Below are 22554 nucleotides of genomic sequence, written 5' to 3' on the forward strand. Positions count from 1 at the left end.
GGAGGAGGACTTTTGAGGGGTCTTACAGGGGCCTTTGTGCTCTTTAGTTGGTCTCTCCTGACCAGGAAAAATAATACAATTTTCCTATGCAACGAGAAAACCAGCTGGTCTGAATATGGACACTTCATTCAAACTATACAGTTACTTAAAACTAACTTGACAAGCCTAAATGGAAACTGTTTTACTACTAGAAAACAATTAAATAGTGTCACCATCAACAGACTTCCTTCTTCTAAAAAGGAAACTAAACTGAAGTTCCCAGATCACTTTTACTTTCCACTATGTTCCTCTTAATTATATCACTGACAGGCACCAAGTTCTTACGGAGAAATACGTATGCAGATATCCAATTGCCAAAAAATCTCTTCTGTCACCTACATCACTTGGGATTCTGTGTGCCTGATCATACCACAAACTCCTAAAGTTTTTCTGTAATTCTCAAAGATGCTAATCAGATTTTCTTATACATGTTTTGTCCTTCCTAAAATTAAATCAGTTATTTCAAGATGGTAAGATACTAACAAAAAATTTGCTAAAACTAATATACATCTCCTAAAGCCCTCATATTTCCTTTCAACAGAATTCTTATAGTCACCAAGTCTGAGCTGATGAAGGAAAAGAAACCTACTTTTTAAAGTGAATGAGAAAGTAATTATGCTTTATACCAAGTGACTTTATTTGGTCTCTTTTTTCATATCACTATGCAGAGAGAGTAAAATTTGGTCATGAGTAAATTCATTTGAACAACCACTAGACGTAACAGGTTTAGTATACCTGCCCAGACTAAATGTATCACTTAAACTTGAGGGAAAATGTTTATGTATATGTTAGGTATATGTAATGTTTATCCTTATGTGCTAGGTATCTTGAGTATATTTGTGTTCAGGCAAATAACATGTGTGGGTGTATTTAGTTATATACCTCAAGCCAAATTAGGTCAAACCAAGGGCAGAAATTCTATTTCATTTTGCTCCAAGTACATACTTACAGGGTAAAAAGAGTTTTAATTCTTGGAACTATTTCTAAAGAAAAGCACTACCATGTGATCTACTCATCCAAAAATTCAGTCTGCTGAACAACTAACATATGAAAGGTGGGTATCAACATAATGCTTACATAGACAAAAGTGTATATTAAAAGGCACTCAATCAAGATAGCCTCATAATGTTCTGAACTAATCAAACATGTTTTAAGAGAGGGAGGGAGGGAGGGAGGGAGGGAAGGAGAGAGAGAGAAGAGAAGAGGAGAGAAGAGAAGAAAAAAGAAAGACAAGGAAAGGAGGAAGAAAACAAACATAAAAAGCACAATACCTAATACCTACTAGTAGGAGGCTAACATCAATTCCTGCCTCCAAGCTCAATCAGTTATATCTATGTAATTTCATGCCTCAAAAACTCTCAATTCTTGCAGCTGAGTTCTTCTTAGAACCTTAACAACTATAGGGTCATAATGGTAGGAAAACAGGGCAAGGAAATAACTTGTGGCCCCCTGGTCCAATACCTTGAGGCAACATAGTTGTAAACCACCTTAAAGCAATCCTTTATGTAAAAGGAAACATTGTTTCTCCAATTTTCACAATGTTCAGTCTAAAACTTTGAAGGTAATGATGATTCAGTGGCTACCTATTGCAACTAAAACATTTCTTAACCTTTAAGATATATCTTTAAAATACTGAATCTGAAGGTTAAAAGCAAACTTTAGTCTAACATTGCCTTCTCCATCTCCAACAAACTACGGCCAAGCATTGTGCTACATGGGAGAACACCACCGAACACCATGACAGAGAAATTTATGATCTTGTGGAGAATATAGACAAACCAAGCAACTGATATCTGGTCCAGTAAGTACTAGAATATGTGGGCACGGAGTAAAACATCAGTGTTAGGATTTTAGTATACACTTCCGGAAAAAAAAAAAAAAACAAAAAACTGATGGTCAAATGGAAACTTAAAAGATGAGTAGCAACTGATTCAGAAAAAGCAAGAGACTGAGAAGGTGACAAAGATGTCACAGGCAGAGGGAAAAGTACAGGCCAAAAATGGTTATATAGAGATATAAAAACAGGAGAATACTTCAAACTTTCAAAATACTCCTTACAAATCTAATTCTTATCAGAAAAAAAAATGGAAATAAATATATGCTTTCAAATTAGACTAGACTTAAACCTTACTTGCTGAACGTCTTTCAGTTCCTCAAACAGAAATGTATCTCAAAGAACATTTTAAAAGTTCAAGATTTCCTAAAATTTATTCTCTAATCTGGTGCCAGGGCACCTGGGTGGCTCAGTCAGTTAAGTGTCCAACTCTTGATCTCAGCTCAGGTCATGATCTCATGGTTGGTGAAACTACTAACAACAGCACAGAGCCTGCATGGGATTCTCTCTCCCTCTCTCTCTGCCCCTCCCTGTTCTCTCTCTCTTTCTAAATATAAATAAATAACCTTAAAAAAATCTTTATAATCTGGTCCCAGCAATAACCCTATGGGGGGCATTATACCATTATACCACAGCTCAAACCCCTATCTCCCAACCAAATTACGTTTATTCACTCAAGCATTTTTAAAGCACCTACTACATTGTAAGCACCTCTCTCTCTGCACTTTCTCAAGGAGTTTTTCCTATGTAACTTTAAAAAAAAAAAAAAAAAAGGGTGGAAAGATTATGTAGCTAAAGGTCATTCCAGAAGCACTTCCCATGAATTTTTTTTCCCTCAGAATTTTCTATTCTTTATTTGTTCTTACTCATGGAAATATCAGTCCTTCCGTGCCAGCTCAAACTGTAACTACTATGAGAATGATTCCCAAATTCTTCTCACTAAAGCTCGTTTTCTTCCTAAGCATCAGGCCTAACAAGTACCTAAAATCTTCAACATAAGGTCAATACAGCCAAACCTAAAAAATTAGCAATAACCCTTACCAACACATATGCACAAACACACACACACCTCTTCCTCTTGCTTCTCTATACTGTTAATGGCACCAGCATCCTTCCTAACATTCAGACTCAAAACTTCAAAACCAACTTTGATTCCTTCCTATCACTCTAGCCATAAAACTAGTGCCAATCTGTAGATCACATCAACATCACTGGAGTTGCAATATACAAATTATTCTCCAGTTTTCCATTCCCTCCTCGAATACTCCAAGCCCTCTTTTCTTCTCACACTGTTCTTCCTACAACTGTGGGAAGATCCATCTTCCTGGTAGGCTCTTCCTAAACCATAGGCTTAATCATTTTACTCTAATAACTTAGAAGTCTACAAATGGCTATCCATTAGCAAATGAGGGACAAACTATTCAACATGGCATTCAAAGGCCACCACAAAAGGCTCCAGTCTATCTTTGAGAGAGAGATACAGAATTTAGAGAAAGTCAAAAAAGAAAAAGAGGTTTAAGTTTTGAAGTATGTTCATCATTATCAAACTTAACATTTGTCTATTGCTTATCTAGAAATGAGAATTAGCTATCCGTTGACTTTTAAAAAGCTATTTTTTTCCACTCTGGTATCTTACATTTCTTCAAGTTCATTACGAAACCAAAAGGCCCTCAACAGCATAACCATAGTAACTATCTAAAGAAAGAACTGTTTTCCAGGTACCATGGCCAGAGCAATGATACATACCTTAGAGGGCGTTTGTTAAAGGCAGGAGAGCAAGGCACAAGCTAATAATTATTCCTCATACTGGTTTTAAATTTATACCCTTTTAGCTTGTCTCTTCAAATAAATAGATCTGGTCTCAAGGTATTCTTGCACAAAGAAATTAAACATTAATAGCTCTCTGAAATCTATCCACAAAATGTCAGTTTAAAATGTATTAGCAGGACACCTGGATGGCTCAGTCAGTTGAGCAACCAATTTCGGATCAGGTCATGATCTCGAGGTTCACAGGTTCCGACCCATGTCAGATTCTGGACTGACGTATCAGAGTCTGTAGGCTGCTTCGTATTCTGTGTCTCCCTCTCTCTCTCTGCCCCTCCCCCGCGCTCGCTAGCATTCTCTCTCTCTCTCTCTCTCTCTCTCTCTCAAAAATAAACATTAAAAAAGGTTTTAGTAAAAAAAAATAAAATAAAATATATTACTTTGATAGATTTGAATGTCTACTATCCCAATTTTTGCTAAGTTTCAATGAATTACAAATAAATTACAAATAAATTATCTAAGAAGCTACAGATAATTTTGATTAAAATTCTGTATTTACATTAACAGAAATCAAAGGATCAACCTATTGATTTATTAAAATTAGGGGTTTGGGGGAGCACATGAATAGTTCGGTAGGTTGAACATCCAACTCCGGCTCAGGTCATGATCTCATGCTCATGGGTTCAAGCCCTGCATTGGACTCTGCTGACAGCTCAGAGCCTGGAGCCTGCTTTGGATTCTGTGTATCCTTCTCTCTCTGCCCCTCCCCTGCTCACACTTGTCTCTCTGTCTCTCAAAAAATAAGATAAACCATTAAAAAAAATTAGGTTTCCCCACCCCCCCAGAGTGTATTTTATTTTGCATCAACACTGTTTCTCAAGCAAAACAAATAACCATAATTGCTGGTAAGTATTTAATTTGCTTCAGTACTCCTATATGAAAACTATGGAAAACAAGACTGTTTTTCTCAAGTTGTTTCTCACTTAATAATACATAAGGTACTTAAAATTTAATAGTACATAACATGTAATAATACCAGAAACAATTGTTCAATCCTTGGCCATATCAAGCATTCTAACATTAGATATCAAACAGTACTCTATACAGTTGGCTCTGAATAATCAGGGGTTAGGTGTACCAACCCCACACAATGGAAAATCTGCATATAACTTTTGACCCTCCCAATATTTAACTACTAATAGTTTACTTTTCAAGCCTTACTGATAACACAGCCAATTAAACAATATTTTGTATGTTGTGTGTATTCTATATTGTGTTCTTATAATAAAAAATGTTATTCAGAAAATCCTAGGGAAGAGAAAAAAACATTTACAGTACTATATGCTGTATTTATTGAAAAAATCCACATGTACGTTAATCTATGGAGCTCAAACATGTGTTGTTCAAGGGTCAACCAGAAAGTAAGTATACTTCTCTGAAAGTATGTTCTCTGAATATCCCTGAAGATAGCATACTTCATTGAAAACACTACTTTTTTATTTATTTATTTTTTTTTTTTTTTAATTTTTTTTTTCAACGTTTTTTTTTATTTTTATTTTTGGGACAGAGAGAGACAGAGCATGAACGGGGGAGGGGCAGAGAGAGAGGGAGACACAGAATCGGAAACAGGCTCCAGGCTCCGAGCCATCAGCCCAGAGCCTGACGCGGGGCTCGAACTCACGGACCGCGAGATCGTGACCTGGCTGAAGTCGGACGCTTAACCGACTGCGCCACCCAGGCGCCCCGAAAACACTACATTTTTTAAAGGAAGCTTTTGCCTGTTAGCCATTAGTAAGAGATGCAACATGATTCTGTACTTATTTATGAACATGGTGTTCCAGCACCTGGGCCCCCCAAACACCTTTACTCTGAATTCTCACAATATCTGTTATCTACCCAACTTACTGAAACTCAAAGATGCTGATTTGGAAGTTGCCTGTTCAGCAGCCATCCCATTCGGGGAAAAGACTCCCACGCCCTCTCTGGGAGGTCTTTTAACATCATGGTTTCTGGAGAAGCTTTCATTTAATTTGAAGGACATTCCAAGGTGAGTAACTGAACCAAAAAGAATCAAACTCTATGTTCAAATATTCTGTTCACACTGGAACTGAAAAAGAGTCAGTTCTCTGATAGCATAAACTATAGGATGCATGGTAAAAAAAAAAAAAAAAAAAAAGGATTTGTGTGTGTTTGCTAAATTTCCCACCACTTGGAAGAGTGAGTTGACAGGGCAAAACAGAGGGAAATGTAGAGTCAGGATTGCATTCAAATCCCTGATTCCAGTTCTGAGATCCCAGAAACAAGCCTACTCTTCCCTTTGTTTGTCTGTTCATCTCATCCTTTTATTACCTCTAGACCAGCTTTTTGATCTCTAGATTCTTTCACATTTTTAAAAAAACTACTGGACCCAAACAAAATTTGTTTATGTGTGTTATATATACATCAATATTAGTTGTATTAGAAATGAAACTGAGAACATTATCTGAATACTCATACATGTTTCTACATTTAATTAGTGTCTGCTATTGCTGTGGTTCATAGTATATGCAGACCGTTACTTAATGAGGTTACTTATAAGTTAGACGAATATAGTATCTAACCATGCCTATCAAGTGTTCTATACTCCACTCCATTAAAATCCATTGCTCTATCATTTACTCGTGAATATTTTGCAGCATCATGTAACAGTCACTTGCAATATTAGTTCACCGAGCTATGACAGTCTTCCAAGTTTCAACATATTTTATAATATCAAAACATCACATTCTTTATATCACCACTAGACAGAAAGTATACTTGAGGGTTGTGCAAAGTATGCATGTCTGGCCCTTGCCTGGTTCCTGGGAGATAACCTCTAAGCCTCTGAAATATCCTGCCCAAAAAGAGTGTCTTTGTTTACTGAGAACCCTGGGCCACGCTAGATATTTATGATTAACAATGTGATTTATGGTGTGGACCCTGGTCCATATAGTATCACTTTGGCTTCTGGAATCAAACAGATGGAGTAACTAAGGTCAGCCACAGTGGGGCTCCAGACCTATAGAATCAACCCTTAATAAAAATTCTGGACACCAAGACTCAGGTGAGCTTTCCTGAGTGACTGGTGGTGTCACACACTGCTGTTGGGAGAATTAAGCACTGTCTATCCGACTCCAGTGGAAGGGGACAACTAGAAGCCTACATCTAGTCTCTTCTGGACTCTGACCTATACACTTTCTTCCTTAGCTGACTTTAATGTGTATCCTTTTGCTGTAATAAATGGTTACTATGAGTTTAACAGCTTTGCTGAGTTCTGTTAGTCCTTTAAGAAAATCACTAAACCTGAGGTTTTAGGGACCTCAAACAACCACCATCAAGATCATCATAAAAATCATTAAGTATGTGCAAAATTCTCAAACTCGCAGATACAAGATTCTGAAAATTCTAATTTTTACTTAAAAGCTCAAATTTTGCTTGAAAGAACCAAATATTTCCAGTTATTTTCCTTAAAGTGACAGACTCACTTTGTTCTTTTTCAAGAAAACATCTGTTAAGTGCTCAATTCTGAATTACCATAGTTTGTTGTCCTTTATAATAAAAATAGGATGTCATAAAGGCAGCAGGTAGTTCAGCTCTCAACTCAAATAATCACACACTGCTTTTCCTTAAGACAATGTACTTAGAAATACAGTATTATGTATATTTTCAATTTCACAACACAAAATATTAAAAAAACATACATGCAAAGACTGCAACTTAATAATTTTTACTGCTACATTAAGCCATTCTTATTTTTTTTTTCCTAATGTTTATTTATTTTTGAGAGAGAGACACAGTGCAAGTTGGGGGGCGGGCAGAAGGAGGGAGATAGAATCTGAAGCAGGCTTCCAGGCTCTGAGCTGTTAGCACAGAGCCCAACTCAGGGCTCAAACTCACAAACCTAAACTCACGAACCAGGAGATCATGACCTGAGCAAAAGTTGGACACTTAACTGACTGAGCCACCCAGGTACCCCTACATTAAACCATTCTTTTTTTTTTTTTAACTTATTTTTTATTTTTTTAAATTTACATCCAAATTAGCATATAGTACAACGATTTCAGGAGTAGATTCCTTAGTGCCCCTTACCCATTTAGCCCATTCCCCCTCCCACAACCCCCCAGTAACCCTCAGTTTGTTCGCCATATTTACGAGTCTCTTCTGTTTTGTCCACCTCCCTGTTTTTATATAATTTTTGTTTCTCTTCCCTTATGTTCCTATATTTTGCCTCTTAAAGTCATATGAGTGAAGTCATATGATTTTTGTCTTTCTCTAATTTCACTTAGCATAATACCCTCCAGTTCCATCCACGCAGTTGCAAATGGCAAGATTTCATTCTTTTTGATTGCCAAGTAATACTCCATTGTATGTATATACCACATCTTCTTTATCCATTCACCCATCGATGGACATTTGGGCTTTTTCCATACTTTGGCTATTGTTGATAGTGCTGCTGTAAACATGGGGATGCATGTGTCCCTTCAAAACAGCACACCTGTAGCCCTTGGATAAATGCCTAGTAGTGAAATTGCTGGGTCATAGGGTACTTCTATTTTTTGTTTTTTGAGGAACCTCCATACTGTTTTCCAGAGTGGCTGCACCAGCTTACATTCCCATACATTAAACCATTCTTAATTGAAACCAGTTTTGTTTGTTTGGTCAAAATACAGCAGTGACAAATACAATGACTAATGGTACAGTCTGGTGCCACTACATCAATTTACACTGACGTACCAGAAATTTTACCTCACATTGCTCTGCATTGCACCATCAGTGCAAATGTGTCAACAAAGTGGAAATAATGGCTTAGTGTTATGAAAACCATTTTAACTTTACAGATCTCTTGAAAGGGTCTAAAGGAACCCTAGGGTTCAGAACCAACACCTCATCAAAGCAGACTAGAAGAAGCCATTAATTCCAGGGAAGCTATTCCAACCTCTTTCCTCAACAACCGCAGCTGTTCTATAGAAGACAAGGTCATCACCAGTATAACTACAATTTTAATTACTTTCTATTTCCTTATGCCAAGCCCACTCAGTCTCCATTAGTTATGAACATTTGGTTCATTGTTTTTAAATAAGATCAGCTCCATTATCAAGTACCCTATTTCCAAATAATTTATTTATTCAAACATTATTACATTTTACTGATACGTTTAAGATGTTTTAACTTCCTAGCTTTGACATCTTTCTTCTGGTTACTAATATTTTGATGATCAACTCTATTCTCTCTAGATTAATTTTTCTTTAGTTGAATAACAGGCTTAGAGAATTCTTTGAAATTCTTTTAAAATTCCTGTTTCTACTTAATGGTTTGCTATGTTCCTTACCTTTAACATACTTTCAGCAATTCTTCAGTTAATCTTACAGATAACTCTTAAGTTCTGCACAGAGAAATGAACTTCAAGCCAGCCAACTAAAATCTAATTGATCTTCAAAATCGATAAACTCCTTGACATTACTTGACACAGCCAACAACATAAGTCTTTCCTCTAGTCAAAACATCACATACACCTGCTGCTTCTTCTCTCCCCCCTTCCCTCCCCCGCTAAAATTTTCTCTCCAGGTACCCAACCAGCCACACATCTTTCAACTACTATGCACACATCAATTCCAGAAAAGGCCTCATCACATTAAAAATGTAATTATATAATGGAAGGCACAGCACAAAAAGTATTCCATAAATAGTCCTACAACAATCAATTGGATGTTTGGAAATAGTCAACTTAGATTGTAAAACAATACCAAATTAAACGCCAGATAAATTATTTAAAAAATGAAACTATAAAAACTATAGTTTTATATATAAATTTAGATAGATGGCAATCTATGTTCAAAGAAGCCAAAAAAGAAAAAAATATACACAAAGATGATTGAGATTTTACATCATAATGATTCTGTTAATATAAAAGTAAAGCAAAATATTAAATGCACATATTTGTTCACATAACAAACAAGGATCATCACAGTAGCCATGTACAATATTATGATTACATAAGACAGAATTATTTAATGGCTAGAGATCTGACTAAATAAATTAGACACATCTGATTGAAAATTACATTGCTACTTAAAAGAATACACAAAAAAATCTCCTCAATGACTCCTATTCAGACACCCTATTTAAAATTACATCTTCCCTGGTACACATGGGTAGCTCAGTCTGTTAAGCTTTCAATTTAGGCTCAGGTCATGACCTCGCAGTTTGTGAGTTTGAGCCCTGGGTCTGGCTCTGTGCTCACAGCTCAGAGCCTGGAGCTGGCTTCGAATTCCCTGTCTCCCCTTCTCTCTGCCCCTCCCATGCTCACATTCTGTCTCTGTTTCTCAAAAATAAAGAAACGTTAAAAAAAATTTTTTTAATTACACCTTCCCTTCTAACATCAGCAATACCACTTTATCCTGACCAACTTTTCCCTCTTTTTTTTTTTGTCTTAGCACTATTACATCTAACATTTTGCACAACTTATTTATTAGATTTATTATCTTCCTACTTCTAGCAAAATGTAACCTCCAAAGGGGAAGCTATCTTCATGTTTGTTTATTTATCCCAAAGCATTTAGAACAGTGGCTGGTAAAAGGCAGGTTCTAAAAAATGTATCTGTTAAATAAATAAATATATTTAAAAAGTGGTAAACAGTTGACCTTAGAAACCATAATGAGAGAATTGACAGCCAGTAGTAGAATAATTTTATCCCTTATTTATTTACATTTGTTTTCACTGAAGTTTAGTTGATACACTGGAGGTGTACAGAATAGTAATTCAACTATACATTATGCTATGCTCACCACAGATGTAGCTACCACCTGTCCCAATCCAATGCTATCATAATACCGCTGACTATATTCCCTATGCTGTACCTTTCATCCCCCCTGACTTACTGATTCCATAACTGGAAGCCTCCATTTCCACTCCACTTCACCCATTTGCCCATACTCCCACCCACTGCCCCTCTGGCAACTACCGCTTTTTTCTCTTTATTTATGGGTCTGCTTTTTTTTATATGTATTTTGTTTCTGAGATTCCACTTATCAGTGAAATCAAATGGTATTTGTCTTTCTCTATACATATTTTTCTTATACACATTGCATTTTCCCCCACATAACAAATATAAATTGCCTACTGGAAAACTTAATCTTAACACTCATAACAATCACATATATGTTATATATATGTATATATTTATGAGCAAACATATATACATAAATAATAGCAATGGTTACTAATAAGATAATAAAACAAAGGAGGTATGAGGGAGCAGAGACTTTTTCCTGTATTATTTGGTTTTTGTTTATTTCACAAGAAGTATTCATGCAATACTTATAACATTGCTTACAGCAGAATAAGCAAATAAAATACAAGAAAAAGAAAAAAAGAAGTTTGTCCATTTGAAATCATCCCAGAGTTCCTGAGGCAGTTACAATGTCAGGAGCCCGAATTTCACAGGAAGAAGAACGCCATCGGCAGCCACACTTTTTCCCTCAGAGTATTTCCCAACTGTGGTCACAAAGAGGCTGAGAAAACAAGCAAACAACCCAGGTCTTCTGCCTGGGTCCTACTGGAAGGAAAAGAATCCAGCAGAGCTTTTGATGGTCTCACAAAGCTGGTAAAACACATATGAGAGCAAAGAGCCAGGATTCCTATCATAGAGGAGAGACAGAGGAACTGAAGGATAAACTGAACTAATTCCCCTCTAAAGATAATTACTAAATTCTGAAGCTAGAAGAAATCTAGCAAAGACTCTGCATAGCAAAATGCAGTATTTAAAATGTTGTGATTAAAGTGATTAGACTGCATTCTATCTGTTCAGCAGAAGAAAGGGTGAGCAAATTGCCACTCAGATTCCCTATAAAATGTTAACATGTCCTGCATTTAATTAAAAATTAACGGCACACGCTGAGACAGAACCCAATAGAAAACAAACAAAAAACAACAAAAACAAATATAAAACTTCAAACACAAAGCAAAAGCTGTTTCTTAGATTAATAAGATCAACAGACTCTAGAAAAACTGATCAAAAGAAAAAAAAAAAAAGCCACAAATTACCAATTTCAGACCCACAGGTAAATAAATCTGAAATTAACAGAGACTGTAGCGACTCAAGAAAATATAGGAAAAGACAAAATAAATAAAAAGGTGGAATTTAACCATAAAATTGGTAAGATTAAAAAGCAAATTAACAAAATTAAGAACTACATACAAGATCAACATCACATTAGGCATATTTTTAAGAAGCTAATAAATGAGTAGCTTACAGAGAAAATGTCCTTATTGAACCACAAAAAGAGGGGGTTCCTGGGTGGCTCAGTTACTTAATCCATCCAACTCTTGATTTCAGCTCAGGTCATGATCTCACGTTTGGTGGGTTTGAGCCCCGCCTCTGGCTCTGCACTGACAGTTCAGAAGCTGCTTTGGGATTCTCTCTCTCCCTCTCTGCCCCTCCTGTGCACACTCTCTGTCTCTCTCAAAATAAATAAATAAATAAAAACTAAAAAAAAAAAAAATAAACAAACTTATGAAGCATAAAAAGAATAGAGGAATAGAAAATACAGAACAGAGCATAAAAGATGAGTGGGACAGAATTTTTTTTTTTTTTTTTAAAGTGATTAACATGCATGTGGAGTTTCTGAGGAGTGAAAGAGAATGGAATAAATGCAAAATCTGAAGAGAAAATGGCCAGGAATTTTTCAAACCCAAGGAAAGATATCAACCCAAATATTCAAGCAGCTCAGTATACCTCAAAAACGGAAGGAAGAAAGGAAGAAAGGAAGAAAGGAAGAAAGGAAGGAAGGAAGGAAGGAAGGCAGGCAGGCAGGCATGGAGGAAGGAAAGGAGGGAGGCCCGCCAAGCCCTGTCACATATAGGCACATCATAATAAAGATACTACAAAACAAAGACTACATTTTAAGAGCAGTCAGAAGAAAAATGCATTATCTTCAAAGAAATAACAATAAAATCTTTGCTGACTTTTCAAGAGAAATACTTGAAGGACGACAGAATGAAATTATCTTCACATAGGAAAATAACTGCAATCCTAGAATTTTATGCCCCCAAATAATATTTTGCTTCAAAAGCAAAAACAAACATATTTTCAGATAAACAGAAAGTAAATATTTTGACAGATGTTTACCAAAAGAAATACTAAAAGTTCTATAGGCAAAAAAAGAAAAAGAAAAAAAGAAAGAAAAAGAAAAAAGCAAGAAAAAAAGTTCCCACAGAAAAACCTGGAAATGCAGTATAAAGAGGGTAAATCTAAATAAACATTGACCATATAAACCAGTAATTTCTACTAAATATTAAACCATGCGTACAATGAAAATTCAGGACAACAGTTCAAAAGTGAAGGAGTTTAAGTAGAGTTCAAGTGTTCTAAGTTCTTAGCATTGTTAGGGAAGTGGTAAAAGTAAATATTTTCAGTACACTTCAGTAAGTCAATATGTGTTGTAATCACTAAGGCAACCACTAAAAGATCAAGATTGTCAGAATGGATAAAAAATAAAACACACTATGAGAGATACATCTTAAATAAAAGAACACAAAAAGGTCGAGACTAAAAGTAAAGAAAAGGTTATACCATGCTAGCACTAATCAAAAAAAAAAAAAAAAAAAAAAAAGTGCCAGCCAAACTAGATGTTTGTTATTAGAGATAGTCAGGGCATTTATAATAATAAAGGGACCAATTCACCAGGAATTTAAGCTAAGATAACAATGCATAAGCACCCAAAAACAAAACAACAAAATATACACCACTGTAGGTTGGGAACTTTGCACAAACTTCCCTATTTTAATAAATGATAAAAGAAGTAAATGAAGGGAAAAAAATCAGTAAATACAAAGATATGACCAAGATCCATAAGTATAATCGAATGCCCTATACAAAACTGCATTGAGTAACAAAATAATATATATTCCTTTCAAATGAACATGGTACATTTATCAAAACTGCCACAGGCTGAATCAAGAAAAAAAAAGCCTCATTTCAAAGGACTGAAATCAAACTATGTTTTCTGGCCTCAATGGAATTAGTCAAATAATCACTAAACTAAATCAACAAATAAAAAACAAAACCTATTAACAACTATTTGGAAATTAAGCAACTATAAGGAAACTAACTCTTGAATCAAAGAAGAAATCACAATGGAAAACCAAGTATTTAAATGAATGATAATGAAGAAAGGACATATAAAAGTTATGAGTAACACGCAGCTGAAGCTATACTTGGAGCGAAATATGTGACCTTAAATGCTTAAGTTAAGAAAATACACAATAATTATTTAAGTATCTACCTCACAAAACTAGCTAAAGAATGAAAAGTTGTATGTGAAAAAAGGCAAAAAACAAAGTAGAAAAGAACAGAATAAAATCAAAACAAAGACACAACATAAAACTTCAGAAGAAAAATCAAAAGTTGATTTTTGAAAAGATAAATAAAACTCAGGATTTTACAAGACAGAAGAAAAAAGTCATAAACTGTCAATTTCAATAATAAAAAGGAAAATTTTCTGTAGGTCCGACAGAAAAACTAGTTATGCAATCATTTATCAAAATTTACTGCAAAGATAAAGTAAATGAAAGGGAAAGAACTGAGATGTAACAGACTGACTCATAGACTGCTGTTAATTTATGACAATGATAAACCTGAAAAAGATTTTTTTTTGTTTTTAAAATGCTGCTGGGTCAACAGGATATGCATATATAGAAAAACACAGACATACACAAAATCAACTCCATATGTATGTTACATCTTAAAGTGAAATACAGGGTGGCTCAGTTGGTTGAGCATCCAACTCTTGGTTTCAGCTCAAGTCATGATCTCACAGTTTGGTGGGTTTGAGTCCCACATCAGGCTCTGCACTGTCAGTGCGGAACCTGCTTAAGATTCCCTCCCTCTCCCTCCCTCCCTCCCTCCCTCCCTCCATCTCTCTCTCTCTCTCTCTCTCTCTCTCTGCCCCTCCCCAACTCATGCTGTTTATGTCTCCCTCAAATAAAGAAATAAACTTAAAAAAAAAAAAAAAAAGTGAAGGTGTACCTGGGTGGCTCAGTCAGTTAAGTGTTCAACTTTTAGCTCAGGTCATGATCTCCAAATTCACGAGTTCGAGCCCTGCTGACAGCTCCGAGCCTGGAATCTGCTTCAGATTCTGTGCCTCCCTCTCTCTCTGTTCCTCCCTTGTTTGCTCGCTCTCTCTCTCTCTCTCTCTCTCTCTCAAAAACATTTTAATTTTTTTTTTAAAAAGTGAAAAATTAAACAATAAAGCTTCTAGAAAAAAGATAGGCAAATATATTCATGCCCTTAGGACAGGCAAAGATTTCTTAAACGTGACCAAAAAAAATACCAAAAAAATCAAAAACAACCCACCACCAATTATAAAGGAAAAAAATTGACATACACAAATCCATATAAATTTTAACAACTTCTGTCATTAAAGGTGGCATTAAGATGGTAAAGATGTGGGGCGCCTGGGTGACTCAGCCGCTTGGTGTCTGACTTCAGCTCAGTTCATGATCCCACAATTCCGGGTTCTAGCCCCCCATCGGACTCTGTGCTGACAGCCCGGAGCCTGGAGCTTGTTTTTGCATTCTGTGTCTCTCTCTGTCCCTCCTTCACTCAACACTTTCTGTCTCTCTCTCACAATAAATAAATTTAAAAAAAAGAGAGATAGTAAAGATCTAAGATACAAACTGATTTCTGTAAGGTATACATACATCCAACAAAGGATTAATATAACAGCCAGGACAAAGAACAACTAGAAATCAGTAATTAAAAAACAAACAAAAAAAACCTCAATAGAAAAATAGCACAAGACTTGAATAATTTATAGAAGAGGCTATCAAAATAGTCAATAAAAATGAAAATGTACACATTATTCATCACATCAGGAAAATACAAATCAATACCACAAGGACTATTTCATCACTCACCCACCAAAATAGCTACAATGAGGGGCACCTGGGTGGCTCAGTTGGCTGAGCATCCAACTTCGGCTCAGGTCATGATCTCAGAGTTCATGAGTTTGAGCCCTGTGTCGGGCTCTGTGCTGAAAGCTCAGAACCTGGAGCCTGCTGCAGATTCTGTCTCTCTGCCCCTCCCCTGCTCATGCTCTGTCTCTCTCTTTCTTTCTCTCTCTCTCTCTCTCTCTCTCTCAAAAATAAACATAAAAATTTTTTTAAAGTAGCTACAATGAAAAGATTAATACCAACAGTTGCCAAGAATGGGGAGTAACTGGAATCCTCATACACAACTGGTACCAGCACTTTGCAAAACCATTTAACAATATCTACCAAGGTTATCATATGAACACCTTATGATCCAGCAATTCTAATCTTAGGGATGCAACTACTGCAACTGCATATAAATGTTGTTCAAAAGACATTAAAGAAGATTCAGAGTAGCACTATTTATAAGCCAAAACTAGATACAACCTAATTACGTCCATTAATAGCAGAAAAGATAATAAACTGTGGTAGAGTCACAATGTAATACTATAAGCAATAAGGCGAGTGAAATATTGCTACATGTAACAACATAGATAAATCTCACAAATGTAAAGTTTATGAACACAAAAGAATATGTGCTATATTACTCAATTTATATAAAACCTAATTTACATAAATTCAATAACCCAAAAATAATCTATGGCATAAGAAACTAGGATTGTGTTTATCTTGGAGAGAGGTGGTATGGGTATTACACTGGAAGCAGGCGCAAAAGGACTTCTAGGATGCTGGTAATATTCTGTTCTCAAATTTAAAGATGGATTACACAGGGATTATTACTAAGTGGTAATAATGTACTAATATGTATTAAAACATAGTATCAAAAATATACAACACATATAAACACAACAGCTATATTACTACATAAGTACTACTTATTAAAATTCACTGAGATGAAAACTTAGGATGCTAAACTTAATATATGTTATGATTCAATGTTATCCTTAACTGCATACTTAAGAAAAGTAATTGTAAATGCAGAGAAACTCTATACTAAAACTTGCATTTTAACATTAAAAAGGATCATGCTTAAATATATTTTGATACACACAATACTAGGCAAAATTATATCCACATTAGACATCTCACAACAGTATATTGTCCAACTGTTGCCCTCCACCCCCATCTATTACATTATCCTGGACTCAATATTCCTTAACCCCTAATACTGCCAAATGTTTGCACAGGCCAAGACTGTGGTAACTACATTATATTCTGCGCAATAGCCTAAGACTCTATGATCAGTACTAGAAGCTGAGTCAATGGATGACAGAGCCAGGACCTACTCTTGTTTCACCTGTTCTGGCTTCCTGTTACCAACAATTCATGACCACTAAGGTCAGATATATGATGGGAATACATGCTTCTGCCTCTTTGACATATGTATTTTTATACATTTTAGTATTCTGTCACCATTCTTCCCTTTTCCTATTCATTATGTAACCTTAAATCATATACATCATTTTAAGCTGTTCCAATAATTAAAAATCTGAATGCTTTAGTCTCTCTTCATATAAAAAGCTTTCATCCCCAATTACCACAGGCATTATTCTGAAACTCATATAAAGTTCCTTAGAACAAAGCAACTATATTAAATGCAGACGTTATCTCAAAAACAACTGCTTATGATTTTACCCAAAAATTTTCTATCATGTTTCTAACATATTTCTGTCATTAATAAGCGGGATAAGCTTTCCTGCTGGGAAATTTCCTCGTATCTCTAACTCTTAACAAGTAACACTAAAATGTATGTTTATTCTTGCTTTATTGTTATCTCATCCTGGCCACAAATTATTTTGTGTGAAAAAAAATTACATGACAACTCACATCATTAGCCCTGCATCCTCTACATAAAGTTAACATGCATTCACTTATGTACTTGATTAATTTACTGTTTCAATATTTAGACAGCTTTCTGATTTCTGTGCCAATTCACATCAATGTGACCTGCCTCCATAAGGGAGGTGTCAAATGTTCACCTTCTCTAAAAATCACAAACAAACCTTATCCATAAGTGCTTTTACAAAAGCTGTTTTTATAAATAAGAACAATCAACATTACAGGGAATTAGAAAAGGAGAAAAGTTACCAAATTTTACAAAAGGAAAACTGAACCAAGAGGAAATTAAATACATTTTCCAATACAGTGATTCACTAAAAGCATTAAAAACAGAAACTCAGGTTTTCCAAACTCTAATCTATGGGAGCTTCCTCTATATACTACTTCCCCTATAAACACCAGGTGGGTAGAAACCTAGCTACTTTACAATTAATGTTTCTCAACATGCTCCACAAACAGTGTTCACTGACCATGTAATTAAGTTTAGGAAAGGCAGAGTTAAATGAAAAAGTTTATTTTTTACCCTAAAAACATAGGGATCCTTGAACCATGTGCATTCTGGATTTCTAAGAATATAGATCCAAATTATTTAACAATCAAAAAGTCACAGGGGCACCTGGTTGGCTTAATTGGTTAAACGTCAGACTTCAGCTCAGGTCATGATCTCACGGTTTGGGAGTTCAAGCCCTGCATCACGCTCTGTGCTGACAGCATGGAGCCTGGAGCCTGCTTCAAGTTCTGTGTCTCCCTGTCTCTGTCCCTCTCCCATTCACTCCCCACCCCCCCCCCCCCAAAATGAATAAACATTAAAAAAAAAAAATAAAGTCACAGAACACTAATTCTTATGACTGAATGATGCACTGCACAATTTAGAAAATGTTACGAAGTGCTTAAGAAACAGAGGACACTGGCTGATCGGCTAGTAACTTCCTCTAGTTGTTCAAACTGCTTTCTCCTAATGATAAAATCTCTGCCTTAATTTTTCTAGGTTGTGACTAAATATATTAATATAATTTAAAATAAATCATAACTTGCTTTTGAACACAATAAAGTATAAACAAGAAACCCAAGCTAAATGCTTAAGAACACATTTAAATATTTACTAGGATTAAAATACAGTAGTCTCATTCACATTAGTTCTCTTTGCTATTTTGAAAAAGCTGCTACTTTGCTATGCCTTCTAGCTACCATTCTTTTGAAAGGTTTAGCCTCAAAATTTCCATAAACCAAACTCGTTTTAAACTCTTTAAAACCTTTCACTTAAAACTCCTTTAAGTCACTTGCAATTGTTTCGTCAAGATCTCTGATGGCTTGGATCCATCAGAGAAATGAGGTCATAGGGCCCCCAAGCTGCCCCCAAAACTGAGAGAAAAACAGGCAATTGAAGCAAATCATAACTTACCTGAGCAGAAACCTCCCTGGGGGAACCAAGCACCAGAGAAGGAAAACCTAAACTGCTATTGAGGAATTACTAGAGGTTCAGTGTGGACAATTCTGAGAGTTTAAAACTCCAAGCGTACCCAGTAATGGAGGGAGGGCAGCAACACTTTTGTGAGTTTTACTTTCAAGACCACTATCACGTCCTCATAGTAAATATCTGAGAAAAATCACCTCATGCCTCCGGGACTGGGAGGGAAAGGAACCATTTTGAAATTCTCCAGAGCAATATATTCTTAACAATGCTTGAACTCGGAAGAAATTAAGCTATCAATGCCTAACATGCTGGGGTCTTATCAAGAGTCTAAACCACCTAAAGAAAGGGAAATATCCAACTCAAGCCAGCTCTAGCCTTCAATGTAGGGAAAGGGAAATATTCTACTCTAGCCCTTTATAGCTATCCTGTCCCACCTAAAGGATAAAACAAACTGATAAACAGTTTAGGGTTCAGAGTCCAGGGGCACAGAATCACCTAAAAACTAAGACCTAATCATAGCACTACAGAACACTTCCTTTCCCCCACACCTTATCACTACACTGTTAAAGGCCTATCTACCACAGTTACTTTTATCCAGTACAGTACGCCCACCTTCCAACAGAAAATTACAAGACATGCTAAAGGGCAAAAAACAAAATTTGAAAAGACAGCACAAGCATCAAATCAGAGTCAGATATGGCAGAAGGATGGAATTATCAGGCCAGAATCCTTTTTTTATTAACCTATTATTAACATGCTAAGCATTTTAATGGAAAAAGTAAACAAGAACAGAAAGTCAATGTAAACAAAGAAATGTAAATTCTACAAAGCAATCAAAAAGGAACATTAGAGATAAAAAACACAGTAACGGAAATGAAGACTGCCTTTGATGGACTCATTAGTAGATTGGAAATGATAGGAAACAATGAACAAACCTGATATGACAGTAGAAACTTCCATAACTGAAAAGCAAAAAGAAAACTGCCTGAAAGAAAAACAGAACATCCAAGAACCGTGTGACAATTACAAAAGATATATCTTATAAATTACAAAAGATATATCATAAATATAATATATTTAATGAAAATAACAGAAAAGAAAAAAAGAGAAAGTAAGAAAAGCAATACTTAAGCAATAATGATGGTGAATTTTCCCATATCAGTGTCAGACACCACAGATTCAGGAAACTCAGAGATACCAAGCGAGATAAATGCCAGAAGAAGTACACCTAGGCACATCATATCATATACAAACTTCAGAAAATCAAACATTTTATGAAAATGTTGAAAGAAGCCAGAGGAGAAAATACACCTTACCTATAGAGAAGCAAAGATAAAGAATTAAATTCAACTTCTCACAAACCATGCAAGAAACAAGAGTGGAATGAAATCTCTAAAGTGCTGAGAGAAACCACCAACCTAGCATTCTATATACCCTATGAAACTCTCCCTCAAAAGCACAGGAAAAAATACTTCTCAAACAAAAATTAAGGAAACTGGTTGAAAGTAGATCTGCTTTGCATGAAATGTTAAAAAGAAGTCTTCAGAGAGAAATCTGGTTGGGATTCTGTCTCTGCCCCTTCCTCTCTCTCTCTCCCTCTCTCTCTAAAAATATATAAACTTTAAAAAAATCGTGGGATAGAGCAAACCAGTACTTAGAAATTTATAGCACTAAATCCATAAATTAGAAAAGATCTAAAATCAATATCTGAAGCTTCAACCTTCAGAAACTAGAAAAAGAAGAGGAAATTAAATCCAAAGCAAGCATAAGAAAAGTAATAAAAATTAGAGCAAAACTCAGTATTTTGAAACTGAAAACAAAACATCAATAGAGAAAATTCAATGAAATAAGAAATCTGACAAATTTTTGGATTTTTGACAAAATCCAACACCTCTTAATGATATGACAAACCTCCCAAAAATCTAGAAATACTGGGGAACTTCCTTGGTAAAGATCTTAAAACTTTAAACAAGTATAGAGAAAAACTGAAATTGACATCACAAATGGCAAGAAACTTGAAGTTTTCCCATTAAGATTAGGAATTATTATTATTATTATTATTATTATTAGGATTATCTTCTCTCATCATGCCTTTACATCATACTGGAAAGTCTTAACACATTAGACCAGAAAAGGAAATAAAAGGTATAGAATTAGGAAGGAAGAAATAAAACTGTCATTGTCCTCAGATGACATAGTTTTCTGTACAGGAAATCCAAAAGAATCGATTAAAAAAAAAAAAAAAACTGTAATAGATTATACAGCAAGGTTGCAGGATACAAGGTTAATATAAAAAAGCCAATAGCATTCCTATTATCAGCTATGAACAAATGGAATTTGAAATTTAAAACATATCACCATTTATTTTAGCACTCAAAAGAGAGACGCAGCTATAAATCTAACAAAGTATGTACAAGACCTATCTATATGAGGAAAACTATAAAACTCTGATGAACAAAATCAAAGAGCTAAGTAAATGAAGAGATTATCTCCATGTCCATGGATAGGAAGACTCAATACTGTCAAGATGTCATATCTAAATATGTCGTAACTAATTCTAAAGTTTATATGGAGAGGCAAAAGACCCAGAGTAGCCAACTCAGTATTAAAGAAGAAGAAACTTAGAGGACTGACATTACTTGACTTCAAGATTTATGGCAAGGCAACAGTAATAAAGACAAAGTGCTATTAGTGAATAAACAGATCAAGTAAACAGAATAGGGAGCCTAGTAACAGACCCACATAAATACAGTCAACAGGTCTTAGACAAAGGAGCAAAGGCAATATACAGAGCAAAGATAGTCTTTTCAACAAATTGTGTTGGAACAACTGTATATTCAAATACACAAAAAAAACAAACAAAAAAAAAAAAAAAACCAAGAATCTACATCCAGACCTTAAATCCTTAACAAAAATTAATTCAAAATAGATCACAGATGCAAATGTAAAATTCAAAACTATAAAACTCCTAGAAGATAATGTACTACAAAAACCTAGATGACCTTGGGTATAGTGATGACTTTTTAAATAAAACACCAAAGGCTTAATTCAGAAAAGAAATAATACCTAAGCTAGACTTGATTAAAATTCAAAACTTTTGCTCTGTGAAAGACAATGTCAAGAGAATGAGAATACTCGACACAGGCTCAAAGAAAGTATTTGCAAAATACAAATCTAACCAAAAGACTGACACCTATTAGAATGGCCAAAATCCAGGGGCACCTGGGTGGCTCAGTCAGTTAAGCATCTAACTTCAGCTCAGGTCATGATCTCGTGGTTTGTGAGGTTGAGCCCCACGTCAGGCTCTGTGCGGACAGCTGGAAACCTGGAGCCTGCTTCATATTCTGTATCTCCCTCTCTCTCTGCTCCTCCCCTGCTCGCACTTTGTGTGTGTCTGTATGTCTCTCTCTCTCTCTCTCTCTCTCTCTCTCAAAAATAAACATTTAAAAAGAACAGCCAAAATCCAAAACGCTGACGAGGATGTAGAACAACACAAACCTTCACTCATTGCAGGTGGGAATGTAAAATGGTGCAACTGTGGAAGACACTTTGGAGATTTCTTAATAATTATACTCTTACCATATAATCTAGCAATTGTATTCCTTGATATTTTCCCAAACGAACTAAAAATTTATGGTCCCTATAAAATCCTGCA

The 22554-nt window shown here is 35.4% G+C and overlaps 1 protein-coding gene across 2 annotated transcripts in view; it reads right to left on the reverse strand.

Annotated features, from left to right (window-relative positions):
- Positions 1–22554, reverse strand: part of RASA1 (RAS p21 protein activator 1) — a 116771-nt gene that overhangs the window by 68704 nt on the left and 25513 nt on the right. The gene's annotated exons all lie outside the window — the stretch shown is intronic.

Source organism: Panthera onca, chromosome A1 (genome assembly GCF_046562875.1).
Source record: "Panthera onca isolate mPanOnc1 chromosome A1, mPanOnc1 haplotype 2, whole genome shotgun sequence".
Taxonomy (NCBI): Eukaryota; Metazoa; Chordata; class Mammalia; order Carnivora; family Felidae; genus Panthera; species Panthera onca.